The sequence below is a fragment of the Triticum aestivum genome, chromosome 1D (genome assembly GCF_018294505.1).
Source record: "Triticum aestivum cultivar Chinese Spring chromosome 1D, IWGSC CS RefSeq v2.1, whole genome shotgun sequence".
Lineage (NCBI taxonomy): Eukaryota > Viridiplantae > Streptophyta > Magnoliopsida > Poales > Poaceae > Triticum > Triticum aestivum.
In genome coordinates, this window is record NC_057796.1 from 324,027,755 (window position 1) to 324,042,212 (window position 14,458).

Sequence of the window (14,458 nt, forward strand, 5' to 3'; positions counted from 1 at the left end):
AAGTTCAATATGGATCAGTCCAAGAAGGGGTTCTTGCCTGTATTGCAAGGTGTGAGATTGAGCACGGCTCAATGCCCGACCACGGCAGAAGATAGAGAAAAGATGAGTGTCGTCCCCTATGCCTCGGCCATAGGGTCTATTATGTATGCCATGCTGTGTACCAGACCTGATGTAAACCTTGCCGTAAGTTTGGTAGGAAGGTACCAAAGTAATCCCGGCATGGAACACTGGACAGCGGTCAAGAACATCCTGAAGTACCTGAAAAGGACTAAGGATATGTTTCTCGTTTATGGAGGTGACGAAGAGCTCGTCGTAAAGGGTTACGTCGATGCTAGCTTCGACACAGATCTGGATGACTCTAAGTCACAAACCGGATACGTGTATATTTTGAATGGTGGGGCAGTCAGCTGGTGCAGTTGCAAGCAAAGCGTCGTGGCGGGATCTACATGTGAAGCGGAGTACATGGCAGCCTCGGAGGCAGCACATGAAGCAATCTGGATGAAGGAGTTCATTGCCGACCTAGGAGTTATTCCCAATGCATCGGGGCCGATGACTCTCTTCTGTGACAACACTGGAGCTATTGCCCTTGCCAAGGAGCCCAGGTTTCACAAGAAGACCAGGCACATCAAGCGTCGCTTCAACTCCATTCGTGAAAATGTTCAAAATGGAGACATAGATATTTGTAAAGTACATACGGATTTGAATGTCGCAGATCCGTTGACTAAACCTCTTCCACGGGCAAAACATGATCAACACCAGAACTCTATGGGTGTACGATTCATCACAATGTAACTAGATTATTGACTCTAGTGCAAGTGGGAGACTGTTGGAAATATGCCCTAGAGGCAATAATAAAATGGTTATTATTATATTTCCTTGTTCATGATAATTGTCTATTGTTCATGCTATAATTGTGTTATCCGGAAATCGTAATACATGTGTGAACACATAGACCATAACATGTCCCTAGTGAGCCTCTAGTTGACTAGCTCGTTGATCAATAGATGGTTACGGTTTCCTGACCATGGACATTGGATGTCATTGATAACGGGATCACATCATTAGGAGAATGATGTGATGGACAAGACCCAATCCTAAGCATAGCACTAGATCGTGTAGTTCGTTTGCTGAAGCTTTTCTAATGTCAAGTATCATTTCCTTAGACCATGAGATCGTGCAACTCCCGGATACCGTAGGAATGCTTTGGGTGTACCAAACGTCACAACGTAACTGGGTGGCTATAAAGGTGCACTACAGGTATCTCCGAAAGTGTCTGTTGGGTTGGCACAGATCGAGACTGGGATTTGTCACTCCGTATGACGGAGAGGTATCTCTGGGCCCACTCGGTAATGCATCATCATAATGAGCTCAATGTGACCAAGTAGTTAGTCACGGGATCATGCATTACGGAACGAGTAAAGTGACTTGCCGGTAACGAGATTGAACGAGGTATTGGGATACCGACGATCGAATCTCGGGCAAGTAACGTACCGATTGACAAAGGGAATTGTATACGGGATTACTTGAATCCTCGACATCGTGGTTCATCCGATGAGATCATCGAGGAGCATGTGGGAGCCAACATGGGTATCCAGATCCCGCTGTTGGTTATTGACCGGAGAGTCGTCTCGGTCATGTCTGCGTGTCTCCCGAACCCGTAGGGTCTACACACTTAAGGTTCGGTGACGCTAGGGTTGTAGAGATATTAGTATGCGGTAACCCGAAAGTTGTTCGGAGTCCCGGATGAGATCCCGGACATCACGAGGAGTTCCGGAATGGTCCGGAGGTAAAGATTTGTATATAGGAAGTCCAGTTTCGGCCACCGGGAAAGTTTCGGGGGTCACCGGTATTGTACCGGGACCACCGGAAGGGTCCCGGGGGTCCACCGGGTGGGGCCACCTATCCCGGAGGGCCCCATGGGCTGAAGTGGGAAGGGAACCAGCCCCTGGTGGGCTGGTGCGCCCCCCATGGGCCTCCCCCTGCGCCTAGGGTTGGAAACCCTGGGGGTGGGGGGCGCCCCACCTGACTTGGGGGGCAAGTCCCCCCCTTGGCCGCCGCCCCCCCTTGAGATTAGATCTCTAGGGGCCGGCGCCCCCCCAGGGCCCCTATATAAAGGGGGGGAGGGAGGGCTGCGCACCCAAGCCCCTGGCGCCTCCCTCTCCCCCCGTAACACCTCTCCCTCTCGCTGAGCTTGGCGAAGCCCTGCCGAGATCCCCGCTGCTTCCACCACCACGCCGTCGTGCTGCTGGATCTCCATCAACCTCTCCTTCCCCCTTGCTGGATCAAGAAGGAGGAGACGTCTCTCCCAACCGTACGTGTGTTCAACACGGAGGTGCCGTCCGTTCGGTGCTAGGATCATCGGTGATTTGGATCACGACGAGTACGACTCCATCAACCCTGTTCTCTTGAACGCTTCCGCTCGCGATCTACAAGGGTATGTAGATGCACTCCTCCCTCTCGTTGCTAGATGACTCCATAGATTGATCTTGGTGATGCGTAGAAAATTTTAAATTTCTGCTACGATCCCCAACATGGACGACCCTGGCCCGCGCCAAGAATGGCGCGACAGGCCTCGTGAGGACCGCTGGCAGGACCATCCTCGCGAGGGCGCCTGGAGGGACCAGCCTCGTGAGGATCGCCCCCAAGGCAACGCCGGTCTTCCCCTGCACCGCCACCAAGAAGGAACGACGATCACCACCAGGACAAGGGGGCTGGGGGCTTTCAGGAGCCGCGTGCAATCGCCTGCATCTTGGGTGGCGCCCAGGCCCCAGCCTCTTAGCGCATCTTCAAACAGTTTGCTCGCGAGGTGAACGCGGTGCTCCCCAAGCTCGAGGCCACGCGCCCGCTCAAGTGGTCCCAATGCGCCATCACTTTCAACTCGGCGGATCAGCTCAAGTGCGCGGCCACCGCTGGCGCCCTCCCGATGCTGTGCTCTCCAGTCATCAGCAATGTGCAGGTTACCAGGACCCTCATCGACGACGGTGCAGGACTCAACGTCCTGTCCGTCGACACGTTCGATAACCTCCAAGTGCCATATGAGCTGCTCCAGCCTACCAAGCCTTTCTCAGGAGTGACCGACGGTTCCACCACACCGATAGGGCAGGTCCGCCTGCCTGTCACCTTCGGAGAGTGCAAGAACTACCGCACCGAGCTCATCGACTTCGACGTCGTGCACATCCGCCTGCCGTACAACGCCATCCTTGGGTATCCAGCCCTGGCCAAGTTTATGGCAGTCACCCATCATGGCTACAACGTCCTCAAGATGCCGGGAAGCGGCGGAATCATCACGGTCCCATGTGAAGAAAGAGATGCGGTGTGCTCTCTTGAGCGCGCTTTCCAAGTTGCAACAATCAACGACCCTGACAGCAGAAGTGAGGGCCCTCCGGAGGCCATCCCCAAGAAGAAGCAGCTGCGCCGTGCAGGACCTCGGGAAGATGGCTTCGCATCTGGAGCCTTGTCAGGGTCAGCGTCCGCCCCAGGGGCGCCTCCCTCCATCGCATAGGAAGGCGCGCCCAGCGCCCTCCTCGGGCAGGGCTCGGGGGCTCTCTTCTGGAGGGCCTCAGACCTTGCCAACCTCACGAGGGAGGTGCTTGGGCACCACTTGGAGGCGTGTTTCGCGGCACGTTTCCCTCAGGAGAACACAGGGCAAGGAGTGCCCACCACTCAGGAGTTCATCGCCAAGACCACTCAGGAATTGCAAGACGCAAGAGCCATGAGCGGCGACAACCGCTCCCAAGGCGCAGCCCACATCCAGGTAGCACGCCATCCTGGAAGAAATGGAGACGGTCTTCAGGGAACCTCCCGAGCCCCCAGAGCCTCCCGAGGCTCAGGGCTCTGGTGGTTCGTGAGGAGCCACTCCTTCGACGCACGCCTTCAGCTGCACCAACTCTACTTTGTCTACATAACCAGGTGACATCTTCCAAGCTCGTTTAGCCGGGAGCGCCCCTCGGGTTGCATTATTCCCAGGCCGCATGGGTCTGTCCCTGCGGCATGTATCCCTTTTGCTTATGTCTTTAGCTTACCTTGCTTGGGGCGCCCCTCGGGCTGCATCATCCCCAAGCCGCTCGGGCCGGACCCAGTGGCATGTATCTTCCTGCATTTACCCAAGCCGATCTGCTTTCCATGCTTAACCTGCCTACAGTTATCACCTGCTCGATCATCGCCTCCCACGGGGCCTTCTCACAGGCACAGCGCTGGTGCATGGGTCCGTCCCTGCCACGTCGACAAATTTGAGCGGCCGAGCTCTGGCTCGCGGCACGCCCCGCGCACGTCACCTCACCAGGCCCTCGGTGCCTTCACTTCATCCAGAGCAACCAGCGGCAGGCTGGCAGCTATAACGGCAAACCGTGTTTCTTCTTGTGCCTGTTCACAGGGATCCCATGGGAAGGATAGCAGGCGGCACCGCAAGTCTCCTTTTCTCCCGTGCAATTCGCTTGCGCGTTAAAAGGGGGGCTCCTGAGCATCGCGACTCAGGAGCTCTTACTGGCTCTCCAGCCCTCACCCCCTGGCCTTGACCACGGCATCGCGACCTGGCATACCAGCGGCCGCTGAGATCGCTCGAGAGCCGGGACCTGAGGACGTAGAGCACTAAGGAGAACACGGGGGGAGGGAAACTCGTATGGGCCGGCCTAGCTATGCCGCACGAGTTGGCGCGCAGGCCTAGCGCACCGTCAGGAATCGCCCCGAAGTCAACAAGATAAGTCCCGCCCTCGGATCGGCTAAATGTTTGGGCCTAGTGGTCACTCACGCCTTGCCGCAACCCCGTTGCGGCCACGTCAACTCCCTTTCTTCCCTTACCATGGCCGCTTGAGCGCTAAGGGGGACCTCCTGAGCATGATGCCTCAGGGGCTCTTACTGGACCTTGGGCCGCGCACCTCCTGGCCTTGACCACGACACACGGCCTGGCATACCAGCGATGGTTGTAGCCTGCCTGGGGACCGGGACCTGTCGGCATAGAGCAACAAGCTATCGCGAGGAAAGAAAGGGGGGACCGAGCCTTAACGGGACATGCGTTCACCAAATTTTCATAACAAGGAAGATAAGCACAAAAGACATTACAGGTCCTTACACGCCCCCACGGGGTACTTCATGATTCTTTGCAGTGAACAAAAGCTAAAACTAAGGGGAATCCTATCTACACCCTCCCATGGCGGACGCCATCATCAACAGTGGGCCACGGGAGGCCGGCGCCAACTCCATCCAGATCAGCGGCGGCGACGGCCGGATACCGCAGCCCTGCTCCGAGCGCGGCAAGAGCTCGAGGGCGCGTAGCTGTCGTCGCTCGTCTCCGGAGTCTCATAGAGCTCAGGAGAGCTGCTGGACTCCCAAGGGCTGCTGCTGCTGGAGTGGTCAGAGCGCGCGTCAGCCTGACGCTCCTCTCTGGAGCAGCATTCCAGGCGGCGGCCCTCAGCATCGAAGACCTTGAAGAAGAGCGTGGAGGCGTCGTCGTACTCAAAGTGGATCGCAAGGGCGCCCCTCGCACGGCAGACCCGCGCGATCTCGCCCCAGCCACGAGTCATGAAGATCTTGCCGGTGGGGACCGCTTCGATCTCTGCTCCGGTCGCCGGAGCGCTGCAGTCGGCGTGCTGCAACCAGAGCTCGAGAGGCCCCCTTGGCGGCATCACGTCGGAGAAGAACCGCGGGAAGCGGATCCAAGAGCTTGGAGGCATCGGCGCCCACAGCACCAGCTCGCGCGAGGAGTCCGCTGCGTGGATTCCGGGGGCGACGGCGCGCGTCGGTGTGGCGCGGCGACCCCCGCGCGGCGTGGGCGACGCTGCTCGTCGCTCCGTCCTCCTGAGCCCTCGGCTCGGGCGTACAAGGGTAGCGGATACCCCGGAGGAGGCCGCTCACACCAAGGCCTCATCACCACCTGCATCGCCGCTTCATCACGGCGGTGGACCGACCTCTTCTTCGGCGGAAGTGGCCCCGGGTCATCCCGGGGGGCCTTCCCCTTTTCTTCGGCGGAGAACCTTCTGATAGAAGCCATTGTTGTTAGCAGTGGGGCAAGGAGCAAGAAGGGGATCTGGAGCAAGGCGAGGAGGAAACAATGAAGGCAAGCGCTGCCCGCGCCAGCCTTTTGTCCAATCGAGCAGTTGCCGAGGCAGCGTGGGGAAGCAGAGACGCCCACGTCCAATCAACCGCACACATCAACTGAGGCCGCAGGCTTTTGGGGCCCGCGACGCTCCGAACTTGACCCTTGGCTTTGCCGCGAAGCCAAGCCCGAGCGCACCTTGGGCCCGGGGGCTACTGTCGGCGTTCTGGGAATGGGGGTCCCCAGACTTGCCTGCCTGCGGCCCATGGTGTGGCTAAGCCAGCAGGCCGCACGGCCCATCTTCATCGACAAGGCACCCAAGACCCTCGCAAGGGGCCAAGCCTCGCGAGGCGGACAACACAAGACCTCCTCAGGAGTGGCCTAGTCAGGCAGGCTCATGAGGAGCGGAGATATCAAGGCGGGGCAAACCTCACGAGGCTCTCATGACGTGAGCCATGACGATCGGCGCCAGGAGGGCGCTAGGCGGGTGCCAGCGCGCGCAGCGTCCTTGTTTCCTCTTTGGTTCTAAGGAGGCCAGCGCAGGCGAAGAGTACCGAGGCATTAGGCAAAGGTTGCCATATCGGTGCAACGAGACCAAGACCAGAAGGACGGCAAGACGGAGGTCATCGTGGAGCCCAAGACGGCGTCACCACCAGAGCCTTTCGTAGGCGAAGACCGCTTTTGTGAGGATAGCTTGTACTAGCTGCCCCCCTTCAAATTTGCCCGCCGTTGTTGGCTCCCTTCCTGCTCAATATTTGGGGAGAGGACCAGGGCCTATATAAGTAGAGCTAGCCACCACAGTAGGGATGATCTCATCTTAGCTTGATCCAATCCGATCGAGAGCCCACCAAGCACAAGAACACCTCAACCTCAGGAGGCTGTTCTTCCCTTTGTACTGTTCATCATCAGCCCAAGAGGCAATCCACCACCACCACACTGGAGCAGGGTATTACACCACAACGGTGGCCCGAACTAGTATAAATCTCGTGTCTTTCTGTGTTGTGAGTTCATCGAGTTCGTCTGCGAGATCTTAGCGAGCCAGGGCGTAGATCGGTAGGAGGGAAAGACTTCGCGGGCACCCTAGTGTTCGAACCTTAAGGGTTTGCCGGAACCCCACATCCGACAACACCGATCTAGCATGTAACGCATCTTATCACTTTGCGGCCTCACGCACGGTATTCCCACGGGTGTATATGATAGTGTCGCTAGCATCCATATGAGAAAGAACCCGGGCCGACATGACTAGTCGTAAACCCAAAGTGGCACTAACTTACAGGGACAGGCAAACATGACCCAGCAACGAACGTGTCGGTCATCAGCGGGTGAATCTGGGCTGTAGCAGCTGGGCTAACAGGACTCCGGGGAATCAGAGCTGTAGCAGGCTAACAGGACTCCGGTAGACACCGCGTGACATTTCCCCAAAGGGACAGACACAGGAACGAAGAAGGACACATGCCGGCCAGCCTAAGTGTTCCGGAGCAGTAGCAAGCTACCATGGCTCGGTGGAAGCACTATGAGACATTTCCCGGTAAGAGAGGCTACCAAGGATAAACAACTAGGTTGTCGTATCCCACACATACCAAGCATTTCAAATCATACACACAATATGCTCGATATGTGCAAATACAACATGGCATCACAACAAAACTCTACAACTCAAAGTATTTATTCATTAGGCTCCGAGGAGCCAAGTATTACAAACATGGGTCTCATGACCCAACATACAGAGAATACAAGCAACAAGCAGAAGCATAAACATGTCTGAGTACAGACAACTACAAATGAAAGAGGCTGAGAAGCCTGACTATCTACAAGACCCTCCCAAGGGTACAATATCGTAGCTGAGGTAACAAGCTAAACGTCAAATTCTACGCGGAACTACTAGTGAGACTGAAGTCTCTCTGCAAAAACATAAAATAAGCAAACGTGAGTACAAATGTACCGAGCAAGACTTACATCAGAACTAGCTACATATGCATCAGTATCAACAAAGGGGGTGGTGGAGTTTAACTGCAGCAAGCCAGCTTTGACTCGGTGGCTATCCTTAACTACGACTGCAAGTAACTCTTTTGAGGTGGCGCACACGAGTCCACATATTCACCAATCAATACACCACTATGGATCCGCTTCCGTCTCCCTACGAGAACGCCATCCATAGCACTCACGCTTATCTTGCGCATTTTAGAGTATCCACTTTCACTTGTCTATGTGTTGGAGATATGGCCTAGAGGCAATCATGTATGATGATATTTCCTATGTGTTTATGAATAAAGATAGTCCTTGGACATTATCAATGACGTGTATCAGCAAGTACGTGACTTGTTTGTGGGACTATGCATTGTATGATGACTGTCCTAAAAGGTCCCTAGTCGAGAGGGCTGTGTGGACGCGCAGCCGACAAGAGTAGCATATGACACGGTCGATGGCTTGGTCTCACTAGCCATGGAGCATTGGATGCTAACCGGATAATATGGACTTGGAAAGGTCTGGTCGGATTCGACGTAGTCGGATCCGAGTCGAGATAAGGTCCGAGTCGGACAGACCCAACTATGAGACGCAGCGATGTGTCATCTGTGAGTCTCTAGTACAACATACGTTCTATGTCCTAAGACCTGAGCTGACGCATGTACTCGGGATGGTGACAGACCTGCTTTGGGCCGACCAAACATGTCACATCCCTAGTTCTGGTAATGCCTAGTGCTAGCATCTGGTGTTGCATCATGTTTACTTTTCACAGAAAGTTGAAATGGGGATGACAGAACGCCCAACACCCCCCTGAAACCAACTAGGGTTTACTAAAATTATTTTCAGTGAACCTGAAATGCCCTTCTAAAATGTTCATCATCTTTGCCTTGGTCTTAAACCTCTGACAAAATGGTGCACATATTTCTAGGACATCATAGGGTCACTGAATTAAATCATACTCTATTTGCATTTGGGCATTTAAATGCTATAAAATATTTTAAATGTCCAAATAATCCTAAACTGAAATGTTCCATGTTGGTTATATGCTAAACAGTGGGCATGAGCAGTTTGGTGATTTTTGAAAGTGCCTAAGCATTTTTAGAAAAGCCACAAACCTGCAGAAATAAAAAGAAAACAGAAAATAAAAGGAAAAGCACTTACCTGGCCAACTTACCTGGCATGCCCACCTGGCGGCCCAGCACTATGCTCGCCCATGGCCAGTCAGCTGCTTCCTCTCGCCAGGCAGGAAGAGAGGTGAGCGCCGGCGTGCCCGAGCTCGCCACGCCGTCACCTGCTTGCCGCCGAGCTGCTGGACGCGTGGATGAACTCCTGCTCGTCGCCCCGACACCTCACTCGCCCCCCTGCGCCTCTCCCTCACTCTCTCCCCACCATGGCCGACGCCACCGCACCGCGCCGCCGTAGTTCCCGCAGCCACCGTCGTCCTCGCGCCTCCCCAACGTGTTCCCGAGCTTCGCCGCCGTCCGCTTCACCTAGCTAGCCGAGCCCCAAGCGCTCGCCTGCCCTGGAGCCACCGCAACAACCTCGTCTTCACCGATCGTTGCCGGAGATCCCCCTCGACGCCCTGACCACTCCGGTTCCTCCCCGACCTCGCCATCTGCACTGCCGTGACCGCCGTGAGCCCAGCTACCTCCTCCCCCTTCCTGTTCTCGCTCTCGCGCACCGTAGCGACCGCATGAAGCGTGCCCGCACCCGCCGCCGCCTCTGCTTATCACCGTCGTGGCCACAGCCACGTTGGCTCGAAACCGAGCACGCCACCGCACTCACGGCATCCCCAGGAGCCGTAGCACCACTCCACGCGCCTCGCCGTGCCCCCTAGCGACGAGCCCGAGCTCTGGCATCCGCCAAGGTCGTCGCCGACGTCATTTTCGGCGACCCCGAGCTCCACCTCCACCCCAACCGACGTGGTTCTCTCCCAGCTGCTCGTAGATGCCCTCCGTCGTCCATTTGGTCGTCGGAGGAGGAAACCCGCACCTCTCCGCCGTCCTTGGCCTTGCCGGCGACGAGCCCCGGGTCAACTCCAGCGAGTTTGACCCGGGTTGACCCCAGTTTGACCCCCCTGGGTCACTGACGTGTGGGCCCCAGGCCACTAACTAAACTAGATTAGTGTTAGTTTAACGCTAACTAAATTAGATTAGTTAGGTTAGTCACTGACCGACGGGACCCATAGGTCAGGTTTGACCTGGACCGTCTCCGTTGACTGCTGACGTCACAGTGACGCAATGCTGACGCAGTTAATTATTTTCTAGATTTATTCTTATTCAGGAAATTCCAGAAAATATCACAAACTTCAAAAATTCATAGAATTTAATCTGTAACTCCAAATGCAAAGATTTATATATGAAAATTGATCAGAAAAATTCAATATTTCCATCTGTACTAGTTTCATGCATGTCAGAACACTTTAACCTTGCTGTTTAGATGAAACAAGTTAATGCACTAATATGACCTCTTATTTTGGGTTTGCATTTGAATCTTTGATTCAAATGAGCTCAAACCAACCTGTTCTAAGTTGCATTAGCCAAAACACACTCATTTTGCCATGTCATTGCATGCATCATATTGTTGCATATTGCCATGTGATGATTGTGCTTCGATGTGTTCTTCGTGGTAGGTTCTGCCTCCGAGGATATTCACGAGTATCCAACTGAAGGGCAGTATCCTTCTACCACTCCGTCAGGCAAGCAAAACCCCCTTGTTCATTTCGATACAATCCCACTCTCTCGCTTCTTCTCTCTTTTACTGCATTAGGACAACAACAATTCAACTGTTACATGCTGCGGTAGTTGAAGCCCTTTCCTCTGCATGACCTGTCATTTCCACTGTAAATAGATGAAACCCACTAGCATGAGTAGGAGTTGTTTGAGCCTTGATGTGCCTACTCATTCATGCTTGTTGGTCATGCCTGCTACTTCTTAGAGTTGAGTCAGGTCTGATTCATCGGGGATGAATTGGAATGGTGATGAACATGTCCTACTGTGTGTGAGCTAAGTGTGTGAAGACGATTTGGTAAAGGTAGCAGTGAGAGGCCATGTAGGAGTACATGGTGGGTTGTCTCATTGAAACCGTCCTCAGGAACTGAGTTCTGTGTTTGTGATCCATGAAACAGCTACTACCATGCACTGGGCCCTAAAATATGACCCCGCTCGACTTATTAACCGCCCCTGTCCTCTGTCCAGGAGTTGCAACTAGTTTCTGGTGTTTGTAGGATATGTGTTGGAGGCCGTGCGTAGCGCTGACCCTAGGGGTGGGCTATGATGCGGTAGATACACCGTGGCACGGTGTACCGGGTGCCCGTTTGGTGTCTCGGGAACCCTGCACACATCGTTTGGGGCTGTGAGCGAAACCCCGGCCGGATCTCCTCGCGGATGGAACCCGAATAGGCGATAAACCTGGACTAGAGACTTGTGTGCTTAGTCAGGTCCTGGTCTACACCCACGTCGGCTTTCGCTTGAAGTCTGCCGAGCAAATGTCGTGTGCAGACGCTAAGTGGTGGAAACATGTGTGAAGAAGTACACCCATGCAGGGTTATAAATGATCTATTCGAATAGCCGCGTCGACTGTAAAGGACTTCTAGGTCACCTATAACAGTTCATAGACAAGTGAAAGTGGATACTCTAAAATACGGAAGATAAGCTTGAGTGCTATGGATGGCGTTCTCGTAAGGTGACGGGAGTGGATCCATAGTGGTGTATTGATTGGTGAATATGTGGACTCGTGTGCGCCACCTCAAAAGAGTTACTTGCAGTCGTAGTTCAGGTTAGCCACTGAGTTAAAGCTGGCTTGCTGCAGTTAAACTCCACCACCCCCTTTGTTGATACCGATGCATATGTATCTAGTTCTGATGTAAGTCTTGATGAGTACATTTGTACTCATGTTTCCTTAATTTATGTTTTTGCAGAGAGACTTCAGTCTCGCTAGTAGTTTTGCATGGACTTCGATGCTTAGCTTGATACCTCAGCTACGACCTTGTGCCCTCGGCAGGATCTGGTAGATAGTCAGGCTTCTCAGCCTTTTTCATTTGTAGATGTTTGTACTCAGACATGTTAAGCTTCCGCATGTTCTTTGACTTGTATGCTTTGAATGTTGGGTCATGAGACCCATGTTTGTAATATCTCGCTCCTCGGAGCCTAATGAATAAATAATTGAGTTGTAGAGTCATGTTGTGATGCCATGTTGTATTTGCACATATCGAGCATATTGCGTGTATGTTGTTGAAATGCTTGGTATGTGTGGGATCCGACAACCTAGTTGTCTATCCTTGGTAGCCTCTCTTATGGGGAAATGTAGTCTAGTGCTTCCACTGAGCCATGGTAGTCTGCTACAGCCCGGTTTACCGGAGTCCTGTTAGCCCAGTTACTACTGCTCCGGAACACTTAGACTGGCCAGCATGTGTCCTTCTTTGATCCCGTGTCTGTCCCTTCGGGGAAATGTCACGCGGTGTCTTTCGGAGTCCTGTTAGCCTGCTACAGCCCGGATTCTTGAAGTCCTGCTAGCCCAGTTGCTACAGCCCGAATTCACATGCTGATGACCGACACGTTCGTTGCTGGGTCATGTATGCCTGTCCCTGTAAGTTAGTGCCACTTTGGGTTTACGACTAGTCATGTCGGACCGGTTCTTTGTCATATGGATGCTAGCGATACTATCATATACGTGAGCCAAAAGGCGCAAACGGTCCCGGGCCAGGTAAGGTGGCACCCGTGGGAATACCGTGCGTGAGGCCGCAAAGTGATATGATGTGTTACATGCTAGATCGATGTGGCTTAGGATCGGGGTCCTGACAACTTTGGTATCAGAGCCTGACTGCCTGTAGGATTACCAAGCCAAACTGGTCGAAGTTGAGTCTAGAAATGCTTTAGTTATATATAGGGGAATTGTTTGTGGAAGGGAACGTAAGGCTCTTTTTACTCCTTTACCTTATGTCCTCTGATCTGAGTCACCCTCTTCTCTTCTACGGGGATTAAGAACTAGGCTTCTCATCTTTCTATCAGGATCACGTGTTACTAATCCGTAGACTCGTAGGATTGTTGGTCTCAAGCCTCAGTTCAGTTTCTACTACTTCCATGTGTTGAGAGTTGATCTCGGAACCTTGATATTGTGATTCTGAGTGGTTGTGTCACCATTTTGGCAGAATGTTCCAAATCTTTTTGAGCATTTACAGCCGTTATGCTGTCCGAGTTATCCTAGGTCTCTAAATAGTCTGATGCATTTGCAATCCCTTCTTTCCGTTCCCGATGTTCCTTGGGCCAGATTAACCACACTAATAGCCGAGTTGAGGTACTCCGTTGCCTCGACGTATATGTTGGAGTTATTATTATGACCCTAGGTGTCTTAGAGGACCACTTAGTAATCTAGCAATGCTTTGCATCCCCAGTGTGATGATTCTGGCCATTATTCTTGAAAGCATCCCATGATGCCATTTAGTTAGTAGGCATTCTATTTCTGGGTTCTTGAACCCAAGATTCACTCTACTTAATTCGTGTAGCTAGTGTTTGCTCGTTCCTTTATGATATTAGTAACCTTTGCAATAGTCCTCGAGGTTCGTGGTATTTCCTTCTTCCAATACCATGAACTACTTATGGCAGAAGTTCCTTGTTGAACCAAAACATCACAATAAGAGTGCTCTTGATGAGTTCTCCACTCTGCATTGTGCATCTGCCAGTCCTACCTTTCTGCATGGATTATCTAGAAGAAATATGTTGAACTTGTTTGACATACTAAATCTATGCATCCGCAACTCAGAAAATCATATGTTCCTTTGAGTTGTCCCTCTTTAGCTGGTTTTTGACCTTCGTCTATCAATTGATAGTCAAGAGTATGCGTGCATTCGTTCATCGATGCCTATTATTTTGTGGTCTGTCAAGCCATTCTATTCTGGAATGACTAGGAGAAACAAACTCCAGCACCTCATCCATTTCTTGGACTGGTCAAAGTAGTTGTATTCCGCAGATCAAAATGCCAATCCAGCTTTTGTTCTGTTCTACCCTGGAGTATTACCGTCTTATGTCAAGAATGTCATGAGAATTGCACCACCTCTTATGAATTCTTGACGCAGTGATACTTCTTGCCATCATTGTTCATTCCTCGGTTCCGTGTTATTGTAACCGGAATGCCGACAAGTGAATCGTGATGTGTGAAATCAATACTCCTAGCAACTCCGTTGCTTGGTAGCTAATGGACAATACTCTCATTCTTAGCGTGCTGGTTATTGAATCATCATCCTAAGATTGATCGTGCTACCTAGTCAATATTTCTGGTGCACACTTCGGTCAATGAGTTAGGATTGTGCCAATCCCTCGCTAATTTGATCATACCGTCTTGCCCTGAAAAGCAAGATTGTTCTCGGGCTTAGTAACATATGGTGGTTCGTGATTTTCCGAATATCTTCTCGGAGGTATCACCAAGTTGTCACCTGACCGCTATGTTGAGTTCGTGATCAAGTTG